Raw genomic sequence first — 12,603 nt, 5'->3', positions numbered from 1 at the left:
TCATAATCAGCAGTTTTTCTTAGTTGTAGGGGTAGAGGATGTAGTAAATAATGGAAATTGAAGGATTACCTCATCATGTTTCTAGTGATTACAAAAATTGCAAATTTCTTTTCATTTTAATGAAAACAAATTCAAATCTTTTCTCAATCTGTTGCAAAATGTCTGTAAAGATGATCTAAGCATTAATACTGGTTTTGAGATGGTCTTTCATCAACAATATATACTTTGGTACTAAAATTTGGAGAAAGCTGTTCATAAAATCATTGATTTGTTGACATAATGGATAATGAAAAGAGACCGAATAATGAATAATGAAATAGCGACCTCGTCCTTTTTTTCAAACATCCAATCGGAAACTAATAATCGAGTTCCATTGGCCTAAACAAGATAATAAATGGTATTTAAAGTTCCCTGACCCAGGAGAATATAGTTTAATTATTTTAGGAGAATTAATGGCCTGTGCCAGGATTCAAACCTACGTCACCAAACACCAATGCACTGAATGTGAGTGTAATGACTTTGTGATTAAGGGGGTACTACACCCCTCTATAAATTTGTGTCTATTTTTGCATTTTTCTCAAAAACTAATAACACAGTGGTAACAAAAGTTATGTACATGATAGGGGCAAGGAAGCCAATTACTACACTGGAATTTCAGTGACCCAAGACAAGTGGTGTGTTATTTATGATAAGAAATAAGGTACCGCTAGTATGTACCTCATTTCCTATCATACAATGTATATACTGAACCGCTTGTGTTGAGTCACTGAAATTTCAGTGTAGTAAGTGGTTTCCTTGCCCCAATAATATACATAACTTTTGTTACCAGTGTGTTATTATTTTTTGAGAAAAATGCAAAAATAGTCACAAATTTACCACAGGGGTGTAGTACCCCCTTAAGCTAACTTGACTTCAAGCACAGATCCCCTTGCCATGCCCTCTCCATCAATGTTTGAAGGATTGGAAGAATACCAGAAAGTGCTTCGTTGGACTGAGAGGTGTGCAAATAATCATGACATTTTGTCATTAGTCATGGAAATTGCAGTGTGTCATATTGTAGAACTGTCTCAATGTACAGAACACACCAGACCACAGAATTAAAACCAGAGAACCAGGACTCGACCGCCATCTTAATACAGGCATGGAGCAAAAATTGGGGGTATTCGGTTTCCCTCGGAATGCGCTTGAGGCATTCGTTGTCTCGCAAGCGACATGGATAATGGGCGATTTAAGAGCGACTTGATGCGACCTGCACGCGAGTACCAAGACGCTTCAGATGAGGCGCAGAGTTGTTTTCGTTTGTCTCCAGCGCACCGTCGGCAAGGACCCGAATACCCCCAATTTTCTACCCATAGCTGACGGCGCGATTGTACGTGGCGGTATAGGGAGTCCCGGTTCTCCTTCTCTAATTCTGTGCACCAGACCCTCTGATAGCGAGTGCAAAGCACAAGTTGCTGCAAGGTTGAAAAATGTGGGGCCGCCACACACCGTCAACATCCCTATATCTTCGTGTTAAAAATTGCCGTGATAGTACGATGAATCCTCACATTTTTCAACAACTACGCATGGTGATTTTATTCGAGATAGGCCGTGCAACTCAGGCTAAGCATACAATTTGAGATTTTGAGCGCCTGCCACACTGTTTCTATTCTATGTTTTACGATTTTCGCATGATCAATATATGGCTGGCCGTAACCGCCTGGCGTGGAGCTGCTACTGGCGTAGCTTACTTTTCACCAGCGGAGCTAAATTGACCAATCATGTTAGATCTTTTCATTACGCGGAGCCAGTGGATGGATCCTCGTGCCAGAGAGAGAAAACTCTTGCCAAAATTAATGTTTACTATGGGGATATTAAATGAATCGATTGTAAATAAACCACGACCAGTTGTACAGGATCAATACCATTGTTTGATTAGTGTATAGTCAATGTTACCTTGCATGCATGCATGTGTCATGTGTGTGGCGTGTTTGTTTGTTTGTTTGTCTACTGTGTCAGGCCAGGATCACTGACACCCACGGTACTGATACTCTCATACTATCACGGTGATCATATTGTTGAATGTTGTTGACTTAAAAATAATCATGATGCAGTCATGTCTACAGTAGAACTCACCACGACCTTTGAAGGACTTAAACCCTATTAAAAGCTATTAAACCAAGATAACACTCAATGAAAACGGCTCAACTATGTTACATCAGATCTTCTCTGGTTAAATACACACTGCACTTGTGTCTGTTTTACCTGTGCAATGAGCAATGAGCTGGTATTATAGTTTCAGTTGGGTAAACGATTATAAAGCGAACGCAAGGTAACAATACTGTGGGCTTTTGTTTACGAAATGAGACAATAGTCTGCTTATTGTTAAACAGCGTTCTTGAAAATGAGAAGCTTAATGACTTAACACGGTTTAGAAATAATTTCTTCATATTGTTTGGTACAAAAGTACCAATATTTCCAAACACCTAAATTAGCTAAAAATTTAGGACATGTTACAAAACTATATTTTCTAGAATTTCAGAGAATACTTTAAATATTGGCCGGTTATTTTTTACACAGTAGTGACGTCAACTAGGCAATGGCCTATACTTCTAACATACACTATTTGTAGAGGTCAAGCGTCAATGGTGAGCGCACTGAGTATTGTGTATAGGAAAACGGACAGTAACTACAGTATGTGTGGCCTACTACTAGTATATAAAGTAAATCCGAACTGGTTTGCAGTTTGCTGAAGGTCGAATTCGCAGGGACACGCGCAAGTTATACAAATTAGCTCCCGGCGATACACTGCAGATCGCAGAACTGTGTGCATAGTTTACCACCACTCTGCCTAGCTATATAGTTATGTACAATACTGTATGAGTTTCTTATGAGTGCATGTCCATCTTAATAATAAGTCAGTTTGTACTTTTCATAAACTACTTTTTGAATCATAACTTTCGTGACCGAGGATATCTTGCAACTCACGTGGACGCTTCGTCTGGCAAATTCTTAATGAATAAATTAAGCTTCACGTAATGAGTAAGTCGTACTTAATTAGTCAGTTTTACCTCCGAGTAATGAAAAACTCTAACATGATCATGATTGGTCAATTTGGCTCCACGGAGCAAAAAGTCAGCTACGCGTAGCAGCTCCACGTTGTGGCGGTTGCGGCCTACCATATCAGTATCCCATATGATATTTCTATTGCAAGAAAATTTTATTTGTTGTCAGGTTTTATCTTAAATACACTAACTGGAAATTAAATACACTAATTAGTGAGGACCTGTATTTTGCTGTGGATATGTTTAACTGCAATTTGCGGGTAAAAAATTTGAAATCCTGAGTAAAAATTTTGATCATATTCAACTCTTTGAGAAAAAATTTATATAAAAGAATGCATGTAAAATCCAGCTGCAATACAATGTACATTATTGACACACTATCACTCTCTTTATCTCACGGCAATAATAGAATATCGATTTCAATCGAATTGAATACGATGCTCAGTTTTGAGTTTGTAGTTGACTACTAAGCGACCTAAGCGATCGATTATGAGCCAATCAGATAGAACTCCTTTTCTTGTGTTCGGTGAAATAAGAGTCGCCCGTCGCTCACCAACGGAGTATTAAATTTATATTTATCGAATAGGAAGTCGACACTGTGCGCCATCACCAAATGTGAGGCGACCAAAATGCATATGCCCAAATTGAAATAGAAATATAAAGAAATACATAACAAATTCTCAAAAAGCTTGCTGTAGCCCTGAAGCAGTCAGTAGTGAAGCAGCCAGTGAGTGTCAGCATGTTCAGCTAAGCTATCTCTCAGGTATCAAACAACAGCACTGAGCCAGTACTATCTCATAACAAATTCTCAAATAACCCCAATGCTAAACAGTGGCGGATTTAGAGGGGGGCGCACGCGGCGCGCGCCCCCTCTATTTTGTGCAGATCGGCGCCTGACTCTGTGTATTTTTGCAGAGTGGCGCCTGACTTTGTGTGGGCGCCGACGCGGCGGCGGTGCCGGCGGTGGCTGGGCGCCCCCTCTATTGAAAATTCCTGGATCCGCCCCTGCTAAACATGGTGTTTGGCTATCAGAAAGGAAAGGAGGAATGAAAAAAAAGTGAAGATGAACAAACTTTTTACTTGCCACCCCCAGGATTCGAACCTTAGACCCCTCGGGTGCCATGCACAAGATTACCAACTTGTAGCTATGGTCAGCGATTCCCTGGGTATATATGACTTGGGCTGATTGTGTCATGCCCGACACGAGCATGCATGCGCAGTGGTTTTCTTCATAAGATTTTACAGAGTTAGGGTTAAAGCAGTCAGTAGTGAAGCAGCCAGTGAGTGTCAGCAAGCTCCGCTAGGCTATCTCACAGGTATCAAACAGCACTGAGCCAGTACTACCTCAGTCACTATCTCCCTACACACCTGCCCACATCTGGGAATTTCCCTAACACAAAACACATTGCCAAATTGGTATTTTTCATGTCATGTCTTTTGAAATAACAACTGACCACTGTGTTATAATTAATTTATTTGAAACTAGACAGTGGCCTATAGGGTGCTGTATACATGTATGCAATGATGCGTAACTCACAAATTAAATGTCCGAATCAACCAAGATTTCTGAAATAAGCTTTCTGCATGAATATCTATAAGCTTCTATAAACATGCAAGGATGCTAAAATTATAATGATGCCCCTATTTATTTAGGCTGATGAAAGTTGATTTTGAGTTTCCTGTCACCCACCCTCACTTCATTTTCTGACCCTCACTTGAATTCATTATTGTCATTTTCCAATAATAAAAATAAAAACTGGTCATTTGTGCCCAAAAAACGATGAATTGAATATCCATGCAATTTTAGTGGAAAATTTAAATCAAAACATCCATTTTGCTACAGTCAACTCATTGTGATAGATTGGCGTCTGGTAACAAATAACAACACCTTTTATACGCACGTTTGGTAATATAATGAAAATCACAAAATAATGAATAATGAAAAAGTTACCTCACTTGTTTTTCAGAAATTATTGGAAGAGAAACTCAAGATTGATTGTCAGATAAAGTGTACTTACATAGGTTACACCATAGATCTCCTTCACTATCTATGGTTGCACATATATTGTGGATGCAAACCCATACATGGACTAGTTCCAAATATAGAATTCCAGATTAACATCCAGTACAAATTAGTACCACACGGGACCTCGCAACCAGGCATATAATATTCCACACATAGGTAACATCACACCATAGAAAATCCAACGACACCAGCAATATGCATAGCCACACCACAATAACTTGTAGTACTAGCCGTCTCCAGTACAAGTGTGTATTCTGAGTAGCGCCTTTCAGCCAGTGAATGAGACAAGTATTGAACTGCTTACAGAGCTTTACAGAGGGGGTGTTATGTATTGTTGTAAGATTATTAGCACTTAGTCTGAAGATCCCTTATCTCACTGCCGCCTCAGCGGCACACAAGATTTCATTGGTCTACAGTTTCAAGGCTGGAGCTAAAATTTAGAAAACTGAATATTAAACTTCAAGTTTTAACTTTTGTTGAACATCAGAGTTGCATGGTGTTTTATACTTCTATCTCAATATACCATGCAGTATACTGCCCTCAAACCCCTATTTTTCCATTCTGGAAATCCTCCTCCATTTGAACATGTTGAAGTCCAGTCTTATGGCTAAATTTGTCCTCCAAATACCCTAAAATCAGCTTCAAATTTGAGCTCCAAGCACTTGTTTCTAACAAATCGTTGACAAAAAAGGCAAAACAATGCCTCATTTTTGTTCCTGAGACCCCATTTTATGTCCTCAAAATCTACTCTGGAGCCTGCATTTTGAAATCTGGACAGCACACACCCATACCAACATATTATTTGATTACCATCTTGCACCCCCTTTCCATTTATCATGTCACCAATCACCAACATATCTATCATCTAGTTGCAACCCTCTCAATATATTAGGCCCCTAACAGTCAATTTTGAGTTTCCCGTCACATAATTTCTGAAAACAAGTGAGGTAACTTTTTTATTATTCATTATTCATTATTTTTCTGCCTTTCATTATATGACCAACACGCATGTAAAATGTGTTGTTATTTGCCACTCACTCACTTGAAGATGGATGTTTAGCCCAAATGAGATTCAAAAGTATATTAAAAAGAGTCTGCAAGGTTGACAGCAAAATGCATGTTTTAATTTTGATTTTTCCACAAAAAATAAAGGGATATTCATAATTTTTTTTTGCAAATATAACCAGTTTTTATCGGTATTTTTTGGAAAATCACAATAATGAATTCAAGTGAGGGTCAGAAAATGAAGTGAGGGCGGGTGACGGGAAACTCAAAATCGACTTTCCTTGGCCTTAGATACCACCCTGCTGATGCAAGATTCTCCACCCAACACATCAAAACATCAATATTAACCTAAAGTAACACATAAAGAATAGAGTACTATACTATTGGTCAACTAATACCAAGGTTTCCCATTTGTCATTTCTATTTCTACTATTGACTTAGGTCAATCATAATTCTAACAATTCATTCCTTTAGTACTGTTCACACAAAGGCAGAAAACTTAGGGTGTTGGAACATTCAAGGTGCCATTCAGGGTTCTGATCATCTGGATGCACTTGTTCTGCTAAGACACTTACAGGTGTCACACGGGTACTCCCGGTCCGGGCTCCGGTCACACCAAAAATCTTGGTGTGTCAATTAGATTCATGCTTTGTAGACACACTTTTTGTTTCAGTTGAGGTGTCTCTGCCAGTCAGCGCACCAATATTTGACCGATAAGAAATATCACATTTTCAGTTGAGCACCGAGATGAGAAGAGATGCATAGCACTAGCATTGAGGGCATTGATGAGTTCCCTCAGATCATGATGTCCAAACAGTATTTGCGTTAGCGTGAGCAGAGGCACGTAGCACCAATCCCGGGGGCACCAATACTGGGGCAAGCAGCACCAAGTTGAATAACGATGAAAATTGGATAGGGGCGGGCCAAATTTGAAGTTTCAGTTGAAAGAACCATTGTGTGGACACACTTGGGAGTTACTCTTGAGGTGACAGCACCTTGAGAGGACAACACAGTCAACACCTATAGATTTTCAGCTCATCTGAACACAACTTTTGTTGGTCTAGGGACTGTGCTCTTTGAAGCACTATAATAAGAATACACAAGAAGCTCCATTTTAATAGCAACACTTGCCATTTTTATGCAAAATGTTGTGCTAATATTAGTAATCAGACAGAAGTTGACTTAGGTAATTGTTTAGGGTATTGGTTTTATGACAACAAATGGATTGTATAAACTAACTTTTTGAGTATATGTTTTGTATAAATGTGTTACATATATTATAGTAATGGATGGAAAGACTTGTGCTTCTGCAAAGATTGCTAAGATTTTTTAAAATCCCCAATGCAGAATGCCCCCCCCCCACTCAAAATATAAAGCTTGAGACAAGTTGAGATGCTCACAACTGTCAAAATGTACATTCTTAAACACATAATGAAATAGTTTCACTAATTTAAAGTGTGAATTACATAATCCTTCCAACAAATGCATACAAAAATGTTGGTAAAAATATGTTTTAAAAAACATATTTTTACCGACATTTTTGTTTTAAACAAAAAAATCAAATTGGCCAAATGTGCACCACAAAATGATTGCATGCCACTGATGCCAGTACGTTTTTGCCCAAAAGACCGCTGTTAAGAGGAGTATGGTGCATGCACCACTATTTGCCATTTGAAAGTTCAGTTTGTTTTTGCAAAAATGTGCAATTTCATGTTTTTAACTAACAAATAAAGTATTGCTCAAGATTCAAATTTTTAAAGCCATGCTCATATGATATTCTGAGTCAAAGCCTGATTTCATCTGTGATCTGAATTTAGTTTGTTTGTTGTGTGTTTTCATTTTGCTCTCAAGGTTGAGCACACAAACTCAATGAGAATTCATTTATACCTTGTGTATATAGTTTCCTAGTCATTTATCATAATCTGCCAGTTCTACCACTTAACAAATCATTCTTCATCATGATAAATGGCTCAGTGTGAAAATGGTGATTCACACAATCAACACATACAAACTATCTATTGGGAAAACACACATTGCACACCATGAGAGAGTCACAGAATCAAATATTTGAGAAAATCAGCAAATAATTTGATAAAATATGTGGCCCAGCATTTGTGATGCGATCAAGGTCACAGATGTTGTCAAATCAATTTCAGAGATGATTTTATAACATGATATTTACATTTTTTTTTTTTTTTTTTCATTTTCAAGAAGCACTATATATATGATTATTATCTCATAGAAACAAATTATTTGATATTGAAGACTATTTCATAAAAATGTAGCATTTTCAATGTGAAATTGACAAAAGTCAAAATGGTGGTTGACATACAACTTATCATGGATGATTGCTGACATAATATTTATTCAACATGTTCAAAACACAGTGCTTCACACAGATTTGTGAATGAAACACTTCAAATTTCTTTCTACTTTGAGAATTTTTACAAAGCATACCACAAAATCCATGTAAAGGCATATTGTAACATTTATCAAGGACATCATCCTTGATTCTTTTCTTCAAAATTCTGATCTTTAAATGATAATTATTGAACCAACATACCCTGAAAAAACAAGCCCTTTTGTGATGTATTTGTGACAAAATCACTGAACACAATCCTAATAGGATCAAAATATTGGTTGAATTTGTGTATGGCTGAAATGTGTGAACCTACAGGATGTTCATTGCAAATTGAGCTGATCCACCATTAACAATTGATGGAATGATACATGTACATTGATGATATTCATGATGCAAGAAAACAAAATGTTATGGTAATAAAAATTCCCTTTAAAAGGGAAAGCCAGCCTCAATGTAGAAGAGGTCTTGTAATTAGTTTTGGTCAATGTGAAAGGCATTTTTAGGATCACGCTTACATCTACATGACAGTCCACCAAACCATCAACGATGAGAACATGCACACTGAAACAGCAGAAAACATTAATTCCTAATCTCATGTCAACTCTTTTAATTCATTACATGTACTCCAAATTGTTCTGGTCTGTTTGTTTTGTTGTTGTTGTTGTTGTTGTTGTTGTTTCGTTTTTTTGTCTTTTCAGCTTTTTACCCACGATATCTCAATTTCCAATTTTGTAATACCAGAACTTACGAACTCAATATCTTCGCTTAGGAATGTCCGATTTCACTGCTTTTTATGGAAATATTACAATATAACAGTCCATCTGCTTTTTAGTGATAGGAAAGAAAAGAAGGAAGAAAGAAAGAAAGAAAGACCCCAAGAAGATGAAAAAAAAAGTTGCCCTCTCCACCAGAGTTTTGTCCGGAGCAGCAGCCCCACACATTCAGCAACAAGCGTGAATGTTGCCTGGGCAACAATTCATGCATATAGGCCTAGGTAATTTTGGATGATTATGCTAACTGGTTATGTAATATCATCACATGGGTTGAAGTATTTTGTAGAACAGCGTACTGTTAGGGAGTCATTCCCATCACTATCATGACTATTCTTGATTTTTTTAAATCTCACTATTTAAAGTTGCACAATATAAGCCTACATAAAATCACACTGACAAAATAGTTATAAAATCCTGTTAATTCTATTTCAAATTCAATGTAAAAGACCTAAAATCACACTGGGGAATCACAAACAGACAAATACTCTCAGAGAGCTTTGTTACTTTCATATTTTACAAACTTGTCATGTACTATTTCTGGAAAACACCACATGAATACACAAGGTACATCTTTTGCTCCTAATCACAGTAGTTTTGCAAGACCAGCTGAGTAAAAAAGAGGTTTTCAGGTCTTTTTAATACTTAGGTGGCATCTTGAATTTGATTGAAATAAAATTATTAAATCGACAATGTTGCAAATATTAAGCATTCTTTTTAAACTCAAAAGGGCTTTTAAATGCTAAAATATAAGCAGTGTTCAAATTTAGACAGGATAGCATGAAAGCCCAGCCCAGAGCTGTGCTATGTGAAACAGGAAAGCAGAAGGAGTGATTCAGAGGGTGACTCAAACCCAACATCAATACTGAGATGACATATGTAGGGGTAAATCCCACCAAAGTATACTTGACCATTTCTAAAGTAACAGAACACATACCCTAGTATAAACTGGGGGTCTGAAAGGTTAGCTTCCTATCAGAACAGATCCACAATTAGGTACCTGTGATTATATTTGACTATCAAAAAACAGAGAGCATAAAGCAGTATACAGACTTTTTATTGTACGTACAATATTGTATGTACAATATGTACGTTATTTAATCTATTGCCATTCTATTTCCAGTACTGTTTAAGTTCTAACGAATGTTTGATGACGTAAAATCGATAATATATTTCTGCTAGGTATTGTATGTAACATATTATAGATTTTTCGTCATCAAACATTCGTTAGAACTTAAACATTACTGGAAATAGAATGGCAATAGATTAAATAACGTATATATTGTACATACAATATTGTACGATAATATACTCGGAGTCTGAAGCGCTTTAGAGAAATTGGCTGACTTGAGTATAAGGATGGAATGATCAATGTGTCTAAATCTGCTGATCAGGTGGTATGAAACATGATGGAGGGATGGAAGAAGAGGGAGAGAGATTAACCGCCCATTTTTCTGCAAATTTTGGATGGAAAATAATCCTGCAATTCATGTAGACATGTTGTGTATATTGTTTTTCCAGGCCTGTTGGATGGAACCGCTGCAGGAGGTTTTCAGCCACTTTTCAGCCTAAAAAACTACAAAAACTATGGTTGATCATTTGATTTTTAATGTCCTAGTTTTGCAATTTAGTTCTAATTACCTTACCGTTAAAATTGTACATTCATTTGTAAAAGTGCTTGAGAGCTCTGACCCTTCTTTCTCCCCCCCCCGGGGATTTCCCGCCGCCCCCCCCCCCCCCTACACTTCGACCGCACCACTTTCAAATTTGTTTTAATGGGCCTGTGATTATGTTAGTCTTAGATTAGGGATGAAATTCCACTTTTGACAAAAAGCCCGAATAAGCCTGAAAGACCGTTTTAAAATGACCAGAATGGCCCTTAAACAGCCTGAAAATAAAAGAAAAAAGCCTGAAAACTTACATTCCGCTTAGATTAACCCAAGCAAATTAATGAGTCTCTCTTAGAAATTGTCTTGTCTGGCCAATAGAATGATGCATAGGAAATCATGGGTCAGTTCGGAGACACATGTTGGACCCTCAGACCCTCCCTCCCTCATTTGGGATTATCATGCACTGTCATCATGCTTGTAATCCTGCATGGGGATGAATCATTTTTGACAGGGTATGCTGGTCAAGTTCTAAGAGTAATTCCCCCAAAAAAAAAAAAAACATAATGTGTCTCTTTATTGGCAATTTTTTCAATACATGGATCCTTGAGATATGCCCACCCTAATCCCCGGTCCCCGCACTCCGCACATTCGCAGGTATTCATGCTTGTCGGTGAACTTTAAAAACACCCCCTTTTGCATCTCATTTCGCGAAGTTTTTAGGGGGAAAAAAACCTTTTTTAGCGATTTTGCGAATTATTTACCCTTCGACAATACCCCATATTTCTAATACCCTTTTCTGGCAGAAATGCGTAGGCTGCTCGATGAAAATACCCTTTTTTTTCAATTTCGCGAACATGTGGTTTAAAAAAGCACCCCTTTTTTGTGTGTTTCGTGAATCGCATTTCTTCATCTGAAAACACCCCTTATTTCGCAAAATTTTCGACGAGCATGAATACCCGCGGATGCGCGGGGACTGGGCCCTAATCATAGGCTCCCATATACCCACTATTTCCATGCCCGGGGTCCTGCACTGTGCACACCTTTTAGCTCTATAGAATCGGGTATAGAATACTTGTTCCGCATCATCCATCTCCATTGCAGTGCTCTCATGTCTAATCACATGCCACCTAACCTAACAGGATCTAACACCTACATATATTTACCCATCACACACACCCAGATTCAATATTAGCTTTAAATACTATTTATTAATAAGCTTACACCAAACACTGACATCTTGGGTTGAACACCTACCTATTGAATATTTCAGTTGTGGAATGAACTCTGTGCCTAATAATAGGCTATACAGTAAAGTGTCACTTAATAATAAAAATTCCTTTACAAAAGGAATGGGGCGCCCAATGTGAGCTGGACGGGATATGATGATCAAATACGAGAGAAATGCTTCATGGAATGAAGCTTTTGTGTCAATTTGCCATTGTGTGGGGTGGGAGTTCTGTTTTGGGGGCCTATTGTAGTGAGGATATTGCTTTGGATATTGAATATTGTTGAATTTAAGCTATGCAGGGCCTAGGGTATATGATGGATAGTATAGAAGACACAAATAAGTAGGCTTCCCCCCTAGTCATCTATACACTCATTCTTGTCACACGCCGAATTTCGACAAAGTCATGTAGACGTAATTTTGTTTTTCACCCGACCTCCGTCCAGAAACAATCCTGAAATGTTGAAAACCTGGGGTCGGCGCACTCATGCCAGTTTATCCTAAGGTATACTCTGTGTCTTTTGTAGCCAACCCTGTGGCTAAGAGAGGCTAGGAAATACT

At 37.8% G+C, this 12,603-nt stretch overlaps 1 protein-coding gene across 8 annotated transcripts in view; it reads right to left on the bottom strand.

Moving 5' to 3' along the window:
• The window catches only part of LOC140141372 (uncharacterized), a 278,662-nt gene that overhangs the window by 109,994 nt on the left and 156,065 nt on the right, over positions 1-12,603 (bottom strand). Inside the window, exon 1 of one of the 8 annotated variants that reach the window (XM_072163215.1) lies at positions 5,063-5,322. The exons of the other annotated variants lie outside the window; for them this stretch is intronic. The gene's annotated coding sequence lies outside the window, so the exon portion shown is untranslated. Of the gene's footprint in view, positions 1-5,062; positions 5,323-12,603 lie in introns of those variants that run through there. 8 annotated transcript variants of the gene reach the window in all.

This window comes from Amphiura filiformis, chromosome 19 (assembly GCF_039555335.1).
Source record: "Amphiura filiformis chromosome 19, Afil_fr2py, whole genome shotgun sequence".
Lineage (NCBI taxonomy): Eukaryota > Metazoa > Echinodermata > Ophiuroidea > Amphilepidida > Amphiuridae > Amphiura > Amphiura filiformis.
This window is presented reverse-complemented; position numbering and strand designations above follow the sequence as displayed.